The sequence below is a fragment of the Alosa alosa genome, chromosome 11 (genome assembly GCF_017589495.1).
Source record: "Alosa alosa isolate M-15738 ecotype Scorff River chromosome 11, AALO_Geno_1.1, whole genome shotgun sequence".
In the NCBI taxonomy this organism is placed as follows: Eukaryota; Metazoa; Chordata; class Actinopteri; order Clupeiformes; family Clupeidae; genus Alosa; species Alosa alosa.
Genome location: NC_063199.1, coordinates 4,570,996 through 4,584,963, shown reverse-complemented (window position 1 = coordinate 4,584,963; position 13,968 = coordinate 4,570,996). Strand labels below are relative to the sequence as shown.

Genomic DNA, 13,968 nt, shown 5'->3' with positions numbered 1-13,968 from the left:
ACATGTGGGCACACAGAATAATATGACTGTTGATGTGAGATTCTGGAGAACTTCTAGTGGGCGTTTTATTCTTATTTCTTTTTTTGCCATCCAGGCCTTAAACTTCATGCCTCTGAAGCTTTTATACAACAAAAAGTAACATACTGTAGCAAAACCAAACCCTACAATTTCAAGGGGAGGGCCCGAAAAACCCCAAATCAATTTGGCCAAGTCCTCACACTCCTCCCGACTCATTGCGGGGGCTAAAGAAGTCAGTAAAAAATGTTCCCCCTTCAATTCATTCTTGTGTTGACTGGTTTTGTTTGTGTCGTTTCATTTCTGAAACCACTGGTCATTTTAGTTTAGGCACTCTCTAACTACTAGGCAGGGATGACTGTGGAGAGCAGCATCTTGGGCAGGGACAAACCCTGAGCCACCACAATACCAAGACACCCCAGAGAGCAAGGGAGGAGGAGGAGGGAGGCTGCTCAGCCTTGTCTGCCATCCCAAGCGGAACATTTTTCATTCTAAAATATAGATGTGCGCTTACATAAAATTCTGCTGGTTGCACCACCACTTCCCCTATTTTTTTATTTGTCATGCAAGCCAACCTTTGATTGAAGACTATTCCTTAGAAAATTCTTCAAGTCATGCGGCAAAAACAAGAACTCTTTGAAACTGCTCAATGCCAACCCGTGTTCTTTTTCCACACGATGAGCACGTTGCTGAGTTTTTTCGGCTGTTTTGTTTAGCTGTCATATTTGTATGAAAGCCGACTGTGTGGCTATGGGAACACTAGAAGAGTGGAGCGCAGTCATTATCATATCTTGCGCTTTGTTTTTTTTTCACACCAGCATTTACATAGATGGCTTCAAAGCGCTTCCTCCTGTGTATGTGTGTGTGTGTGTGTGTGTGTGTGTGTGTGTGTGTGTGTGTGTGTGTGTGTGTGTGTGTGTGTGTGTGTGTGTGTGTGTGTGTGTGTGTGTTTTGGGAGGGGGGTAAGTTCCTGAGTTCATACAAGACAATATTTAATTATAGAAGGACAGCGAGAGGACTGGGCTTGAGGAGGCCTCTTAAAATACCTTTCATATGAGCATCAACAAACACAGGAAGCTCACATGTATGAGTGTAAAGTGAGCAGAGGATAAGGGTGAGGGGGAGAGATAGAGAGACAGATACTAGAGAGAGAAAGAGAGGGAAGCAAGAGAGAGAGTAAGAGACACAGCAAGCCTGAAACAGAGCAAGTGAAAAAAATCATGAGTGCAAGAGAGAGAGAGAGAGAGAGCGAGAGAGCGCGATGAGGGAGAGAGAGAGAGAAAGAGAGAGAGAGAGAGAGAGCAGAAGGACAGGGAGAGAGAGGGCCAGACTCAGCTGTTGGCCTCTCCAGGAATCTTTTTAGACCAACTGTTCCCTGACTGCCCGCGGTGCTGACTGTGGCCTGGTCTGGCCACCAGTGGGGCGGCCTCATCTCCCCTCTCTGTGCGATATGGACGGGGACAGGGCCGGTAGCACAGGCAGCTGACCCAGAGGACCGGTGGGGGGTGGGGGTGTGAGAGTGGAGGGGGTGGCACTGGGACGGAGGGGCCCCTTCGGCGAGATAAGGGGGGGGGGCCAAGCATGCGAGTGTGTGTGACATCGGCCAAGTACAGGCAGAGAACAGCTGAGATACCGATGGAGTGGCGTTTACTATTTCACCTGGATCAGCAGAGCAGAGCGGAGCACAGCGGGCCAGGCCAGGGTAGGGCAGGGCTGGGGCGCGTTTACGAGAACTCGCAAGCCCTAGGAGCAAGCGAGGGCAATACTGGCAGCTGGCCTATCAGGAGCACAAACACTATCAGTCACACACAACACCCACACACGCACACACATAACTACACACTCACTCAATCAATCAAGATAAATGCACACAAACACATGCACATACACTCACACACACACACACACATATATATATACTGTAGACGCACACACAAAGAGTCATGTACACACAAATAGGTACACCTAAAAATATGCTGAAAATGGCTGGCAATATTTATCTACCAATTTTTAACTGACTGACTTGTATGCTGTCCATTATCAATCAATTATCAATTCACTTCTAGGAGAAGTCAAAAATTACATAAAATTACTTTCTTTTTCATGACAGCTATTGTACACTACATGTATTTAACAAAAAAAAAACACTGAAGACATATTATCTCCCACACCCACCCTAGCCAATTAGACTGAAATTAAGATGTTTGGAGTTCCATTTAAAGACTGCTTTTATGGTCATAATAAACTATCTCAATAACAATTCAGCTTAGCTCCAAGTCACAACTCTTTCGCTTAATTTAATTAACATGAGGGCTTTCATTAAAAGAAAAAAAAACAAGTCAGCTCTTTCTCTCTCTCTGTCTGTCTGTCTCTCTGGTCCCAGGCACCCATTGTGATTTAGTAATTTCGCTTAGGTTTACTACGTGAGTGGCGTAATGTTTTCCTTGGTCAGTGCTGCCAGGGCTATTAGCTGCTGGAGGGAGGGATGATGTCATGGACTCTACAACTGATATGTCCCAGCCCTCTGCTTCCTCTTCTCCTTACAAGGCAGAGGTCAAGTGGTCCGCATCGCCTTGTGTTTCTCTCAGGCTGTCAGCCCTCCTAGTCGGGTTGGTTCACTTTTTCATTTTCCTACAATGGGGTTAGGGGCCAATTGACAGGTAGATGGACCACATTGACCGGTTGTTGACTGAAAGACTTCATATACAGAGTGGATGGTGTTTCACTGAGTTTTGAGTACCAGTAATAGAGAATTTACTGAGAAGGCAGACAGGATTTTGCTGTTAAGTATTAAAAAGCTAAAATTGTATTAAAAGAGAAAAGTCTGCCTTGCTGAGCTTTTGGTTTGCTCAAGTGTGTTTTTCAAATTCCAAAAGGTTAGGGCTGATATTTTGAACGAGTTCAGGAGAAAGAATCCTTCAAAAACATGAAAGACTGAGCTAAAAAGAGGCTTGTGTAAAAAGTTAACTGCAGGATAAATTATCTCTCTTGTGAGGAGGACCACAGAAGATGACATGTCACAAACCACAAAGGTCACGCACAATAGGAACTACGTCTGCACCAGCCAAGCTTTTATAACAGCACTTCACAGACAAATTTACCATGTGCTTTAAGTAAATACATCGTGTCATGCTGTCCAAAAAATCTCGGACTATCTCTACCCTGCAAACAAAGACAGACTTCCAGTTGTGCCTTGCCTGGAGTGACACCTAACACACAGTGAAATAAAGAGCAGGTCATATTAATGTACAACCCCAGTAGTATCTGAATTCCTCAAACCAGATAAAACAAAACCTAGACCTTTGGTCTGTCAACATAAAAAAGGAACAAAAAAATGACATCAAATGAGGTATCTGGTTCATCCTGTTCAACCTAGGGTCCTCACTCACAGCACTAGGTGGAGGTATGAATTCTGTCTTGCTGCTGTCTAGAGGGGGGGTGTTGGGGTGCTAAAGCAAACCCGACAGCCGTTTAGGTCACTTCCACTCCCCAGCAGTAAACACCAGGCACCGGGCCTGGCCTGAGGATGGAGGGTGACGGGGACAGGTCATATCCCCCTGGACCCTGGGCCGCTGGGCCCGGTTCACAGACGGGGGAAAAAACACGGATGTGAGACCTCTCTTCCTGCAGCCCCGCAGGGCCAAAAGCAGCTGCAGGAGGCCCCCACACTTCCTACTGTACCACGGGCAGGCTAGCACTAGAACGTGGGGGTCAGGCTATTGCCTTTGTCACAATCTCCCAACTCACAGATGTGAAGGCATTTTTTAAGTACTTTAATTCCTCTTTAACAAACCAAACAAACGAATGCACAATGAAATAATACGCCATGTATAAGACTGCTTGGCATGAAATACGAAGCAGCAGCAGCAACACCACGTGTCACTCATCTTGACGCACTTACAGTTGGGAGTTTTACGCACACGTTTTTTGGCCTGTGAGGCAACTCTTTACCCGTCTGTCTCGGCAGGGGACTCTACAGCTTGTGACAGAGATTACACGTGGAAGCTCTCACACTCATTGAGAACGCATCCAGTTTCAGCAGCAGCATCACTCTCGTGTGTGGTGTGCAGGAGGGCTGAGCAGCAGCATCACTCTGTGTGTGGTGTGCAGGAGGGCTGAGACACTAACACCACACAAAGGGACACACCCAGCCGTGACAGGCAGGTCTGCTTTTGTGACTTGAGTGCCAAACATGCCTTTATATTGCTCTGACGCAAGCATGCGATTCAGGAATGCCTGAGAATGCACCAACTCCCAAACTGAAGAACATTTAATCTGGTGTCAACATCTTTTGAAAACATGCACACACCATGTATATTGCCAACAAAAATATGGTTCTGGTGTCCTATTATGTCTGTCAGAGAATTTGCGGTAGAAGTTTTGACACTTCTCTTTAAGACGGAGGGTAAGAGAAAGAGAGAGAGAGTGAGGAAAACAGAAAGAGTGTGACACACAGAAACATAGAAGAGAAAAAGACAAAACTATTTTCGCATGTGACAGTATCAAGGTCTACACAAATTTTCGTAGTTGGCTCACATATCCTGTGCATGCAGCGCTACATACTCCTGCGGTTTTGCTAACATGCATATCAGTGCCCTGCATGCAACAGACAGCAGTCAGATACCCACGGTGGCCTCACACAGGTGCAGGTGCAACCACCCTCCACTCCAACCCCCACCCCCTTTGCAGCAGCCCCCACCACACATGATCACAAGCCCCCAGTGAAAACCACAAGGGTGCACACTCACCCCTTGAGCTGAGAAACCAGCTTCTCTGCCTCACACCCACATAGGTTGGCAAAGTAGCACGGGGTATGCTTGTGGTGAATTTTTTAATATACCCTCCACAAAACTATGCTACTGCAATGTGGACTTCACATTCAGTAGTTTTTTTTATGACAGTGATGTTATTACCTACACTAAGGAGATTATATTTTTGGTGCAGTTTGTCTGTGTGTGTAGTAAGATTATGTAAAAGACTAACAGCCTGATTTTCAAAAAAACAATTGTGGAAAATGTGCCATGGTCCAAGGAAGAACCATTTGCAATTCTGAACTGGATCTGATTCACCAGGTGTCTCGATGAATTTAGTTTCACTGTTGCTAATGTTGTGAGATATGGCATGTAGCATTGTCCCTCTGATAATGATCTGCTGCGGTATTATGAATAGCTATATATGAATAGTATTTGTTTCGTCTACAAAATTTGGAGAGGAGAGTGGCTAACAGTGACACTTGACTTTGCTGATAAGTGATACCGGTTACCAATATAAAATGTCCCACATCTGACTGTATGAAGGCAGTGGATGCTGTTTCACTGGGTTCAAAGTGACCACTGTTACAGAGGAGCTTAACACAGATATCAACACGATGACTCAGCCTTTGGCTTACGATGATATGAAGACTTATTTTCTGTGTCTGCAGTACCTTGGGAAGGGAAATAAATGGTCTAGCAAGAACGTCAAAGCAAAACAAACATCCATCTCTTTATCAAAGGTGGGGAGTTACTGGCATCAGAAAAATAATAGATCAGAACTTCAGGTCTGTCAGCAGTAAGATCGCCCAAACAGCAATGATCTGGATGAGAGAGATCAAGAGAGACCACTGTAAATAGATTGTTTCTGTGTGAAAAACAATAAAAAGTTCAAGACTGTCCCAGTCCTACTGGCCTTATTAGAAAGCTCTGTTTCAGATTTTGCTCCGTTTTCATTTTTTTTTCCCCAAAGAGAAGGAGCACACCGGGAAATGGGTAATGTATGTTACGTTCGATGCACTTGCCACAGTCAGTTTCTTTCTTTCTTTTCTTCCCTTCTCCAACTGTTTTTACCCCCGCCAGTGAACGCCAGTGTTTGTTTTCGCAACCTTTGGGTCATTCTAACTTCTCTTTGAATGGCACCCTTAACCCTTCACTAGTTGTGGTCAGTTAAAGCAACGCAGCGAAGGCATGGAGAGGGGGATCAGAGCTGTAAAGAGGATTAGTGGAAGATTTGGGGCTAACGCTCTGACAGTGTGAGCCTGGCTACTGATGCTCCACCACAGCCACGAGCAGCCGAGCTGAGAGTGAGGCAGGCGAGGAGGGCACCATCCACCAACACCACCTTTGCCCCTGACACCCAGGACAAGGGTGAGGCTGAGGCTGACAGGGACGGGCACAGGACAGCCATCCCTGAGCTACTTTCTCTACCCCTCCTTCTCCACTGCCCAGAATGTTCTTTGCTTTGCCCCTGCTCAGCAGCGGCAGCAGCAGCACATGTGCTGACTGGACTGGCACAGGGCGGCTTAGCGTCCCGAGGTCGCCGCCAAGGTCGAGCCAGCTGAAAGGTCACAGCGCAGCCATTCTGCTAAGATGCGTTACAGGGTAGAGCACGCAAGGTCGTGCTCTTGTGTGTGCAGTCAGCCAGTGTATGCAGATCAAACACATGTTGGCATGAGACGTCTTGGTTAATACATCCAAATCTATCATAAGAAATAAGGGATTTTGTTTACATAGTTACTGTAGGTTGGGTCACATGCAATCGAAAACATGATACAATAAACATAATCTCATCAAGGGACATAAAACCAGACGAGAGTTTTATTTCATATACATCTCATTTTTCCAAAACTCAACTGAATGGCTTTACTTGTGATAGTTGTGACCATAAGTGTACTGGAGGATCAAATAACACACGCAAAAAGAGTATTTACAAGAAGTTTTGACTAACTGACTGCTCTATGTAGAAATGCTTTACGTGCCTGGGTTATGTAAGGAATAATGTATAGAACGCTGGTCATTATTGGGAAAATAAGTCCCGACGGGGCGAACCGGACCACGACGGAAACTATATACCATATAAAAATACAAAACCTCAGAAGAATACAGAAGTGAAATATAACTAATGTCAATGAACAAACTTAAAGGAAGATATGATGTTGCTCCAAGGAACACATGAAGCAGATACTACTCTTTTCATAGGAGCTACTTTTCAATTGCTCAATTCAGAAACCAAACTGAGAAGAACAGATGGTCTATCAACCATAAAAAGACTTTTCCCAGTGATAATTAAAAAAGAACCAACCAAAATACATTCAGCAGACCTGTCTAGACACTTAATTTTAGATCTAATTCCCTTTAACATGTGCATGTTTAATTATAGCTTTTATTGATGCCTCATCTTATTTATTGTTTTCTTCTGGATGTAAGTGTCTAATCATGATTCAATAAATATTCACATTGGAACTTTATCTCCGTGAAAGTAAGCAGTATTTATAAAGTACATTTGTTGCACAACATTATTGCCAAGACTGGATGCTAATCGCCAGGCTTGGAAATCACCATCGCTACTATTTAAGGGCCTGCCTAATAAAGTTATAACCGTGGAGCCTTCTAACCTGATAGATGGTTTTATTTGGCAAGTGCCAGTGGGACCCTATTTACTGCAGGTAGGCGCAAGCTCAGTTTCGTGCGATTGCAGAGGCAAAGGAAAAGAATGAAAACAAAAACACAAAAAAAGAGTGAGGAGTGAATATATGGATGGGCTCTATGAGAATGAAGTTTTTTTTTGCTTCCCACCGCTGGTTGGGTATCCGTTCAGTAACTACAGACGGTGGGACAAGGGCGCTGTGGTGCGCGGCCGAGAGGCAGCCAGAGGCTTCTGGCTTTGGAAGTCCCCGCAGCCCCTGATTGCTGGGTGACCCCTATGGGACTCTAAGCATTCCTCTGGCTACAAGAGTGCTCCAACAACCACAGATAACACAGGGGATGAGGGATAGCAGTCCACAACCAGAAGCTAAGTGCCCTGTTTGTGTATGCACATGCAGTAGTCGTGCATATGAATACTATTACACTTTTATGTGTTAAAAACAAAAGTGCATGCCTCTTTTTATTCAATAAAAGATGCCATGAGATGGCTCCCAAATGGGGGAGCCTAGAAGCATGGTGCTGGTTGCCCAACACAGACGAGCCATGGCTAAAACATTATCTGCAGGGCTCTAGATTCTGCATTCAGTCTCCAGGTCTCACAGGAGAATGCTGGAATCTCCAGTTCAGTGACGGTGCTCCAATGAACAATGGATCATGTTGCCCATGATGCCCAAGAAGAAAAAAAAGAAAAGAGACAAAAAAACCTCTGCTCAGAACAAAAAGGAAAAACAGAGGGAGGTTGTAATGGATTGGGTGCAGACGTATGGGACATTCCTTCAAGCTGATCAGAAGAAATATTTGAAGCATAATTGACAAAGTGCCTTCACGCCTCATTCTTAGAAGAGGGATGGACTTGCGACATGATGGCGTGCTGGTGAATCATGGCTGCGAAATACACAGACAATGACCGACGTTTTTGAACATGGCTATGTTTTCATTTCACAGATGCTAATACAGTGGATGTCAAGCTTTGAGCAGAACTATAGTTGTTGTTCTCTTGTGTTTTGTTTTATTATTATTATTATTATTATTATTATTTATTTCAAAGAAGTGTCATACTGGCCACCAATGGATTGAATAAACATGCATCACTGATTTGTCTTGCATTTGTCTTGAAGTAGCATTACAACTTTTTTATGGAAAAGCAACTATGACTTATCATCATCATCATGGAAAATAGTTTTTATTACCAACCATACCTTTGTGACATCAAAGAAAAGAATAACCAGCATACACAAAAAAAGGCTCTATTTCACCTGTTTCCATTTCACTACAACTTCATGTTTGGGATCAGTACAAAGGCTGAGTCAGCTCCACCTGAACGCTGCTTTAACTCTGAATACTGGCTGCCGTTACTGTGCACCGCTCTGAGCAGGCGGTGATGTTGTTCAAACTTGCATGTTGGATACACTCCCACAACCGCGTACAACCCCCCACGCAGACACGCTACTCAGTGTTGCTCCATCACAGACATGTGATTTCATGTGTTACATGGACATTTCCCTTCCCTCCCTCCCTCCCTCCCTCCCCCCACCCCCGGTGGCAAGCACTGGCCACTGGAATTATGAGGTCAAGCGGAGGGTGAGAAGATACTTTAAAGAGATGACATGCAAAGAGGAAATGTTTAAAAACACACTGGAATGCTCATTTAAATGAAAATGGTCACTGTTTCATATGATGAGAAAAAAAAAGGAAAAATAGGACTCACCCCACTATCAAAGCAGCAATATCCTCTTTGCAGGATCAAGAATATCCAGCTCCAGCCTTTTGCTTCCTTTGTATCTCTCTTTCCTTCTCTCTCTGTCTTTCTTGCACTCGTCCTTTTCTTCAATGCTCCTCTCTTGTTTGAGCTTCCTGCTGATTTCTCCTCCTTGAGAAAAAAGCTGTCCTGGGAGGGGGAGAGAAGAAAGTGTCTCGCTCAGTGATTCAGAGGCATGGTGTAAACGCCAACCTTCTCCTCTCTGACAAGCGGCGTTAATTGCAGATCAGACTCGCCCACACACCCTCCACTTCTCCACTCTGTCTCCTGCAAGGAAGCTGAGACCAGCCGGTGATACTGAAGTGCTGCGAACAGCTCAGTGGGAGACTCAGTATCCACCAACTCTCCCCCACCCTAGCCCCCTTCCCCAATCCCCATCAACACAACACATACTGTACACACACATGCACACACACACACACACACATACCAACCCGTAGATATTACAGTTTCACACACACACAGGCACACGCACACACACACACACATACCAACACATAGATATTACAGTTTCACACACACACACACACACACACACACACACACACACACACACACACACACACATATACACAATTACACATAGACACACATAAACACATTCTGTGCACATACAATCCTCATCTCTTTCTCCACCTGAACAGCACCCTCAGAGTACATCCCAGCAATGCAAGCTGAAGTTCCATATGCACAGCCAAACCATTATAAACTGGCATGAGTCACAACAAAGCATGGTTCCCTCCCGAACCTCAGGGTAAATCAGGGTGATCCTCTCCAATACTGAAAATGACAGAGCCCATGTCAGTGCAGACAATACGAATGCCAGTGACAAAGACAATTTGTCTCTGAAATATCCCTCATGATTTAATAGTTGTATTATAATCTCATCTCATTACGGTCCACCCTGGGGGGCATCATCACGGCACTGGCCTCTAGAAGTGGAGAGTAATGTGCAACTCAACTGCATGCCTGACACGTCACATCCCATGATGCTCTCCGTGTGACACCAACAGGGCCTGTGTTAGTCAAGGCTGGGCATGACATAAGCTAATGACTGTTCAGAAGCATCGGCCGACACTATTGGCCAACAGGGCCTGTAACATGAATGCAATTGACAAAAAGGGGGTGTGGGGTGAGGATCCACTCAAGAGAAGGAGAGGTGTGTGTGTGTGTGTGTGGGGGGTGCAGAAACACACACTCAATAAAACATTCCCACAAAGTTAGATGTTTTTTTTGTTGCAATAAACAAAGAAAGAAAGAAAGAAAGAAAGAAGGAAAGAAAGAAAGAGATGGCAGAGGAAGGAAAATTCAATACTTATATCAGCATCTATCTCTGTCTGTCTCTGTATGGATTAATAAACAGCACCTGCAGAGTTCATTAGGAAGGTTCTTACTCCCCTTTCTTTACCTTCAGTTGGGAAATATGGAGGAACTCAGAAAACCACATAATTGGTAATTATTCACTGAATATTGATATGATGTGAAGTAGAAACATTAATCAAAGCACAATTCTGTTGTTTGCTTGATTTAATTATATTGTTTATTAATTATTTAACATCTTTGTATTAAGATCTATGACAATTTGGTGTACTTCGAACCATGACTGAACATCTTTATTTACTCTGAAGAAGAAAAGCGGCCCAAAGACAGCTAAGTATGGAAAATGGCGGAGAAAAAACATCAATACGTCTTGCTCATTCTCAAGCCCTTCTATTATATCATGAACAGAGAAAAGAAAAAAATAATATGAAATGTCACAGACAACTTCCCCCACTGAAAATACATATTAAAAATGGAATTATAACTTGCCGCTGTCTTAATACGTTTCCTTTTTCATTTCTGATGGGGACAATACAATAATATTTGACACTATGAACTAACGTTTCCACTTGTTTATTTGAACAGCACTTTCAGTCAAACACTCTCTGAGTAACAAGACATGCTCAAACTGTACCAGTGCTGATTTTTTTGTTCTTAATTTAAGACATAACACCCCACTTAATTATCAGTGGATCTTCAGGGACCATAAATTGGTGGAAATCCATGCAGCCAGAGTCACCAGAGCTCCTAACTGCTGGCCCTGAAGCTTTCTTTAAAGGCAAACAATCAGCACCGACAGACCAACACTGGTCCTGAGGTCATTTTAATGACTGCGTTGCCTGACCTGATTGCCTCTCTCCTGGGCCCTACAATTATGGATGAAGTCAGACAGCGAGCACAAGCAAATGCTGAGAACTCATTAATTCTGGAACTGTGGACAATTGTGTAAATGCAGCATGAAATGCTTAGCTATTTCATTAGCATGAAAAATATATATTTCTGAATACTAACACATTATGAGAGATAAAAATGCATTATTCGGCAGGTATGACATCTCAATAAATGAGGTCACAGTGAAGGGACACACCATCAAACCTTTTAGTCATCATTGGTTATTTTGCTTCTACACTGATTAGAAAATTGCAGCATGCACTGAAAAAGCTAAACCCTGTACTTGACAGAGCCTCCTTGCCACCATAGCTTAGCTTATGGTCATAATAGATGTATGTTCTGAACAGTAACTGCCTTAAATGTGTTTCTGGGTAATATAACGTAAGGAGTATAACGGTGACTATTATACAAATAGCACACAGATAAAAAAAAATGCATCCAAAACAGTAAAATAAAAATAAGCACTTCAGGATGGCCTATAGACAGAATGCGCGGCGCTGAAGTTCTGCACCTCCCTCTCAACTTAACTATGAATTTAATCATCCACAGGCCTTACACTTGTACTTGCAATACGCCGCAGTATTTTCTGGGTCAGAAGAAACAAGGGACTGTTGCAAACACACGGTCAGCTGAAGACCCCCTGATAGAAACGGGCTTTGAGTCTTATCAATGAGTTAGACAAACAGTAATGGGACAGTCCGCTAGGTAAAGCATGATCCACATCTCGCACTGGTGCCAAATAACGCGCGTTGGCAGTGTGAATTATAGGACTGAATCCAAACTGCATTTCTGTTATTCCTAACACATGAAATTAGAGCTTTCCAGAAACAGCTTTTCTGGCTATATAGAACTATTGGTTCTCACCCATAATCAGTTCATACTAATGTGAGACTTCGGGATACTAGCTGTTGAGATGAGTGACCAAGCAGCACCATCTATATTTCACCCCTAAGTAAGAACAGTTATCACTGTGAACACATGAAAACACTTAAACGCATGGCCGACCTGGTAGTTCTGTATGCGAAAACTATTGGGATGTTTATTCTCAATGATGCGTCACAGATCTGTTGTAGAATTTCGGCGACAGTAATGTATTACAAGTAAATGATCAATCCTGATGGTCAATATGATGAGCTATATTACACTGTTATTCAATCTAGACAGTATTTGCAATGTTCACGCGTAAGTTTCTAAACACCGTTATACAGAACAGCGCGTAAAGCGTAATTTGAAGAGTCTGACAGCGTACAGGCCTGCATGTCAACATCCTATTACAAGCCTATTCGGTATTTGATATTTCCAAACAACACATGGCGTGACTGTAATATGACTGAATGACTTTTGAAAGTGACAGCGGTACGTGATAGAGTGTGGTGCCAAAATATTAGTTCAATGACCGTTGTGAGTTTATCAGTGGGATAAACCTTAGCCTAAGCCTTTAAAATAACTACTTTTGGGGAACTAACAAAGCCTTTTCACCATATAAACATTAACGTGCGTCCACTGTAAACTCGGCGTAGTAAAGGTCTTTAACCCTGTCAATATTTTTCAAGCGCTTCTTCTCGCATATAAGCTACACGTAGTTTCTCAATTAAAAGGGAAATATCCAGATTAAACTATGTGTATATGGGTGCTGTTCGCTCTAATATGGCTAATACAGTGAAGGTGCGATAAAAACGACATTGAATGTGTATTTCCTTTAATGTACAAGCAAACGCGAACATCGCTCGGCAGTTCAGCAGAGAAAGCGAAGGAAAACATATGAAGAAAGAAGTAAACAGAGATTGAAATTTCTCTGGCAGGCTGGGGAAAAGTTTACGACCAATTGTAAGATATAAAACTAATCACGGATAAATAAAAAATATCAGACAACTTCACAGCTAACATTACATTTAGTTGGCTAAAGACTAGATTTGCCCCGTCCGTCCCACTCTACGTCTCCCTCTTGCGCTTTCCCTCTTCCACCAAGTCGAGGTCCTCGGTGTAATATTGTTGCTATTTTTTGCTACTCACCTTTTTCTCCACAGTCCCTCGCTGTATATAGATACTCTGTATCAGTGACTCCAGCGGCTACGATGTGACATAAATGTATTTTCAGTCACATTGACACACGGGCTTCTATTTTAGGGAGCTGACAAACTCAGAAGAAGCAGTCTCTTGTCAGTGAGAGGCTCCTCCCCAAATCTGACGAACGCCAGACGAAATCCACCTCCTCCTACTCGTGTCTCATCAACATTACAAAGAAATAAACTTACAGCCAGGTTCCCGTTTGCATTTTGATTAAGTTTTTAAGTATAGTTAAGCTAACTACATTAATTTTATCTCGAGTGAAATAGCAAAAAGTAATTTAAAAGTAATGACCAGGGACGTTGAAGGAAATGTCATGTGATGAAGACAGGAAACTACTCCATAGCCTTAATATGACATCACCTGGGCTCAACAGAGACAGAGAAATCTGTCAAGTCTGAAAGCACGAGCGAAAAAGTAGCCTATGCTCGTGCGTCAAGAAGCTTAGCCTGGGACAACTACTCTCAGACACAACACTGAGACATGTGGCTGTGGGTTTGACACAATCGACAAGCG

The 13,968-nt window shown here is 43.4% G+C and overlaps 1 protein-coding gene across 9 annotated transcripts in view; it reads right to left on the bottom strand.

Moving 5' to 3' along the window:
- mef2aa (myocyte enhancer factor 2aa) overlaps window positions 1–13,716 on the bottom strand; it is a 92,853-nt gene extending 79,137 nt beyond the window's left edge. For 2 of the 9 annotated variants that reach the window (XM_048258068.1, XM_048258070.1), the window contains exons 1-2: window positions 13,399–13,710; window positions 9,124–9,303 (exon numbers count right to left, since the gene is read on the bottom strand). The gene's annotated coding sequence lies outside the window, so the exon portion shown is untranslated. Of the gene's footprint in view, window positions 1–9,123; window positions 9,304–13,398 lie in introns of all 9 variants that reach the window. The other 7 variants (XM_048258067.1, XM_048258071.1, XM_048258069.1 and 4 more) reach the window with 7 other exon arrangements.
- Window positions 13,717–13,968: the final 252 nt, after the last annotated feature.